This window comes from Accipiter gentilis, chromosome 3, assembly GCF_929443795.1.
Source record: "Accipiter gentilis chromosome 3, bAccGen1.1, whole genome shotgun sequence".
NCBI lineage: Eukaryota > Metazoa > Chordata > Aves > Accipitriformes > Accipitridae > Astur > Astur gentilis.
Window position 1 is genome coordinate 7,328,534 of NC_064882.1, and position 6,467 is coordinate 7,335,000.

The window sequence follows — 6,467 nt, forward strand, 5'->3', positions numbered from 1 at the left end:
CAACAACGCATGCAAAGCTTTCATTTGACCTTGTTGTGTAGGCCAAAGGTAGCGTGGAAGAGGCTGTTTTTCTCACATGAGTTCTGTAGAACTTAATCCTGTCAGTGAGAACAAAGACAATCACACCAGATTTTGAAGTTATGGGATTCACTGTTGATTTGAGTTCCAGGGGACTCACAGTGTCCTATGGAAATGTAAGGTTCCATATTTAAACTAAAGGTGGTAAGGCACTTGCTTTTGAACCTTCCTCTCTATACTGGCCCTACTATGAATTATTGCTGTGGTTATCGTCATTTTTGAGTATGGCCTTATCAAACTCAGCACTAGTTTTACTACTGCGTTTCCATATTTGTGTATGGATATGTATACATACATATATACTGGAACATCCACAATCTTCATTTTGATGTATCAGCAACTCTGCTTATTTATTAACACATAGTAGCTGAAACTGGATGATGAATGCCAGCTACAGGTAACTTGTATTAGCTGCCAAGCCACTTAGTTCCAAATTTATGTAAATAGCCTTCCAACAGTTTTGTGAAAATATTAAAAACAACAGTAACAAATATAAAAGCAAGCACCTGAGTAAAAATCATGTAGTTTGTATTAGTGTATCTTTAGTCATTGTGACAGTATAAAAAATATCTACTCATTCAAACCCAGAAAATATATTTCTGTGACTATTCCATTATTTACGAGTATGAGGTAACCCAAAATGTGTTTGTTACTGATAATGAAACTCATAAGGGAAACCAGCTACTGAAAAATATTATGTTATCTGTAAAGCATACTATTAAGTGAAAGAGCTATGGCTTGACCTCTTTAATTACATTTTTCTCTTAACTCAGAGAATATGGTGCTGAAGGGCAGGCAGTAACAATACAACTTGAAAGTTGGGTAAAAAATTGTCATATAAAAGCCTCCAAGTATATTTTTAACAAGATGCTCTTGGTGCTTCAGTAAAGCACATGCCAGAAGGACTCTGGGCTGTCCCCTTCTAAGAAGCTAGTATGTGTACGCATTACTAACAGCAAATGGCTCCAGAAAAAGATTTTATTTTCCAGTTTTAAGAACTGTTTACCATAAACTAAAACAGACTTATCATTTCAAAACTGCATCAACAGTGGGTTCTTAAAAGAAAAAAAAAAACACAACAATTGTGAGTATATTTTCTATCTTTAGAATATAGGGATAAATCCTCCCTGCTGTCTCTTTTGGATGCTCCTTCACCTTCAGAAGCGAGAGGACAGAAGAATGACATAAAACTGCCTCTCCAACTCCTATTTCAGCTTTGCCCACCTGCTCGCCTTCTGTGCACAGAAAGCTGCGGAGGAGGCAGTGTGGTCCTGCATGGCTCACGGGACCCAGTGGAACCCCTTTCTTTGTAGCATGTCCCCCACTTCCAGCTATGAACTAACTGAAGGCAATTTCAAGGTGCTGGTCTAGCCACTAATGCTTAGCAGCCCTTTCCTATTCTACAAGATACATCTTCAAAATGATGTTTGGGATCTTTAAAGCAAATAAATAAAAAACATTTTAATTTAAATATGTATTTTAAATCACAGTCTTCAGCCGGAAGACTAGTAGGAGTAAATGCTTTAGCACAGATAAGTCATTCCTGAGATGTCAATATTTGTTAGAAATAATGACAAATGAAATGTGAACTTTTTCTCTATGCCTACAGCATGCAGTAATGGTGCTTTCCTGTTGAGTGAGAGTTGCAAGTATATTGTGAGGAAGAACTTTGGGCAAATGCCACAAAGTCATTCACTGGACAACTTTGTGGAATTAAGTGCTTTTCTTCTAGGTATAAAGAATCTTCTTACCACTGAGGTAAGTAAAGCACTGAGCTGTCTACAGAGGTAGCTAAATTTTCATTAGCAATAAGAGATGTACAAAGGAGACTGATAGAAGAACAGTGCAGTGGATGATGCCACTTGAATTAAGGGTTTAGCTTAGATCACCTGTATTTCCCACCTTTATCATCACTGCTTCTTTAATACAGAGACATATGCAATGAGCTATAATAAACATTTCTAATGACTGCCAGATCATTTTTAAAAAAATTATAGTAAGTATTTTATACAGTAACTATATTTCCTGTCTGCTTACTAAGCTAAAAAGTATGTATTAACACTAACTGCATATGGTGGGGCAAGAGGGAAAGGAAGCAAGCGCATCACGTAATATACCCTAATGATAAGATTAGGAACTGTGGGAAGGCCTTGTGACACATAAAAGCTGCAGGTGAGTTAGATCTGTAATTCTCAGAATTTTTGTGTTGTATCTTACTATGTTCTATTTTTTTTCCACTTGTTTACAACAATCATATTTTAAAGATTTCTTTTTTTCAAAGAATATCAATTCAATAAATTTTATGTTAAAGCACTAAATGACTCTAATTGAAATTGTGATCATCAAAGAGATACTCACTACTTTCAGGAAACCTCTAAAGAAAAGATACGTTATGAATATTACAGTTACTTCAGGGTACAAGGAGTTGACACCTACTAAATGCGAGTAGGAATTAATTGAGACTCTGTTATGAAGTTGTTATCACTTCCAAGTTCCTGTAGGTCCCCAGATATTAGATGCAGACATGCTTATCAAACTTATTTGGGAAGAGAAAAGACAGCATTCAAGACAGAAAAACCAAAAAATTTTAGGGCAATTTTACCACTGACCTATTTGAAGCAGCCCTGAAGTTCAGAGTATTAGAAGCAGTATGAGCAGAAATTTCAGGAAGACCAATAGTAGGCATACATTGAATGAGATTTGTCACATAGGTGCCATTACTGTATACAATTCCCTAACTCTATTATGTCTCACACAGATGCTAGGGAAAATGTTCAAAGTCAAGTCCACAGCTAAGTAATTTGCTGAATTTTATTCTAAGTGCTTGATATAATATGAATTCCTAAGAGAACCTGGACCCAATAGATCTCTCACAGCAAGTTTTTGTGATCCCATGACACCTTAAATGAAAAGATTTAACAATAAACTTTGGTACTGTGAAACAGGTCTGAGTACCCTCTAGGGATATTATGCAGAATAGCTGCTGATGATTCTACTTTGCTGGTGACCACTGTATTCACTTAACTAACTGTACCAAATGATAGCTGAAATCCTGTATTTGTATTTTAAAATACAATTATTTGTGCACAGTACTTCATCTAAAGATACTGCCTACATCTATCACCCAAAGAGGAGGCTGATACCATGGAAACACACTCTTTTAAAATGTGTAACACATTAAATAAAAATGTTGTACCTTTCACACTGCAAAAATCTTCAGACGCAATCTGTTTGCTATTACAGTGAACTCTTTGTTGTACCAGATCTCTTGAAGCGACGCTACTAATATATACCTAAAATACTTGCCATTTCTTAGGTTCTTTCTCTGCTTTGGACACATCAACAATCTGTTGAAGTAAAAAAATACTGAAGCTGACAATTTTTAAGTAGAGTAACTTAACAGATACTTAATCTACTAGCATTATCATCCTATCACACTGCCATTATAACCATGATCAAGGTTACATTCCAGAAATACAATTATATTGTTGGCAAGAAAGTTACATTACTTTGTTTAGCGATAATGCAAACTACAGCAAATCTACCCTTGAGTGACAAGATGATTTGGAGGAAGATTTATATTCTCCTTGCAAAACTCTTCGAGGAAATTTCATGTCTGTGGGGACAAACATGTTTGCTCTATGCAAAAACTTAGGAAAATACATTTATAATAAATAAGAAACCAGATTTCAATAATACTAAACAGACATTAAAGGTCTTTTGCCTTTTTTAAGAAGATTTTTTATGTATGATTGAAGTTTATACAACACTCCAGAAAAGCCATCATGTGTTAGATTGAAAAATAAAATCAGAAGCATTTTCTGTCATATAGGTATACATGAAAAAACGGGAACGTTAATGTCTTAGAAAGTGTATGTCCAGCTTTGTACCGTTACTCATTTAACAAAGCAGAAAATAAGATACTGTACTGTAAACAAAAAGCTACAGTAAAAGGACATTTTGAAATTTACACAAGTTTGAGTTCATAAACATTTTGGTTGCTCCATAACAGTTTTCATATAAAATGAATAAAAAACCCTTGGACAGCTTTCATCACTCTTGACTACTTTTCACTTAAATGCACACAGACATACTTTATATAGCAATATACTGATGTACTGTAACATGGATATTAAACTATGATTACTGCTTTTTAACTCAGATGTGTATTATCCAATCAAATATTATCTGTAATTGAAATACTCATACATTATGTATTCCCATCATGTTGTTAAGTATAAAAACATGAAAATATAACTTTACATTATTTCAGTTATATACATCAGTTCAGGCTTGACAAAGATTTTTTTTTACACTATGATTTTTAGAGGAATAAGCCCAGAGGTACAATAAATAGCTTTCCACTGTATACAGTAATGCAATTCTACTTTTTCAAAAAGTTTAGATTACCATATTAATATTATTTTAGTTTGGTCATTTAGCATTGAACATTAAAAATCAGAATGCATCCCCCAACATTCCTGATGAGGAGTAATGCACAGAACACCTATGGATTACAGATGTGTCAAGAAACAAGTTTCGTTTAAGTAGAGGGAAGTTACTGGTAAGTTTGACATTGAAAACACTGTATATACCTCTTTTGCTGACTGCATTGAGAGTATACACTGTGTTCACATGCCTGCAGAAACAGGCTCAGAGCTTGTACCACAAGAAGGGATTTCAAGTTTCTGATAAATGTTCTGTCTTCTCTAATGTTCAGTAAACATTTTACTTAAGCCCAAGAAATAGATTCCAACTAAAACTACAAGTCATATTTCAAATTTTGTTTCAGTCCAAAATAAAACAGAGATTCACTGATACTGCACGAGGCGATGTATCCACAATGCAGAAAAAATGTAAGCTTTTCAACCAAACGTACGGAATTTTATCTACAGGGAAAGCTAGAGAAACATGATGTTGCTTTGATTTGCATTAGCATTTAAATTAATGTTATTGCACCCCTCCTACAATTCCTTTTTGCTTTGTAAGTAGAGTTATCATTTATAATACACATAATTAAAATGTATGGTAACTTCAAATAGCAAAGAATATTCATAATGATTAGAATTCAGGAAAAGTTTTTATATTTTCATCAGTACAGACTTGCATCTAATTCGAGCTATTACCAATCTTAATTCAAAAAGACATTGCCAAGGTTTGGGGTTTTTTTCATAACACAGAACTTTACTAGCTACTGCTTAGAATCTTTTAACAGTTTGAAAACTGCTTTCTTAAAGGAACAATCTGAGAACTGCATTTGTTTCATACTTTAGGAAAATATGTAACACTATTTTACTGCTTACCGTTTATCAATTTTTACTGATAGTCTTCTCTCTCTGTACATGTATTTATGAACGCAATTGTACAAAAGTAGAGATAGATATGAACCAAATCTTTGGATTCTAAGTCCCTGCATGTCAAGAGTTAAGAGGAGCTCTAAATCAACACCTATCTGACTCCTCATGTGCTGGTATCAAGTACCACTTCAACCCAGAATCACCTTGATCTTCAGAGTTCAAAATGTGTATCTAAGCTTGGGCATCACAGCTTGGGCTCGTCCGTAGAAAAAAACTGTTGAACAGATTCAAGTGAGCTGGGGGTGGCGACACTGCCAAAAACTGAAACATTTACCCAACCTTGACAGTGTCCTTTTAGATTTCAGACTCTTTATAACCCAACTGTAGCTAGTAAAATTAATGGAACACTTGCAAATAAAACCATAGAAAAAAGTTTATTTCAAATGTCAAGCATTGCCAAGTAATTTTATATTAACACCAAATGTTAAAGAATAGGATATACAGCAAAGTTTTAATAACAATATTAAATTACAAGATTTGAACCTTTTCATTATTATTTCTTCTCTTCTCAACGTTACGTATTTGGCTTTGAAAAATATGGAACTGATGCCTTAAGCCTTATTTTCATATTCCACTTCCCCACAGTCTAGATTTCTTTTTTCTTTTTTTTTTCTTGTTTTTTTTTTTTTTTCTTTTGTCATATTCAACCATTATGGAAGCAAATTTATTTAAAAGCCAGTTTTTGTTTGTGAAAATACCTAAAAATATTTTTTTCATTTTAAATTTTTTTTTTTTTCTTATAAAACATGTCACATCTTGATGCAATTGATGTCAAGTGTGCTTAAGTCAATATGAACCAAGGGACTAACAACGGTGGCTGCAGAAACTGGTGTGTTGCCTGTACAACGACTTCAGTTAGATTACAGTACTTCCATGTTAGCTGTGCATGTCAGTCAAGCTTCATCTTGAACTTGTGTAGAAAATGGTGTTGTGTTTTGAACTAAGCATTCATTACAATCCAAGATGAACTCCACAAATACAAGAATTCTTGGCTGAAAGAAAAGTCTTCAAGATACTGGATGCCTCTCACCA

The 6,467-nt window shown here is 34.1% G+C and overlaps 1 protein-coding gene across 4 annotated transcripts in view; it reads right to left on the reverse strand.

Annotated features, from left to right (window-relative positions):
- Positions 1-5,225: 5,225 nt before the first annotated feature.
- The window catches only part of GRIA2 (glutamate ionotropic receptor AMPA type subunit 2), a 96,053-nt gene continuing 94,811 nt past the window's right edge, over positions 5,226-6,467 (reverse strand). For all 4 annotated transcript variants that reach the window (XM_049833611.1, XM_049833584.1, XM_049833578.1 and 1 more), the window contains one exon: positions 5,226-6,467. This exon is cut by the window's right edge and continues 224 nt beyond it. The gene's annotated coding sequence lies outside the window, so the exon portion shown is untranslated.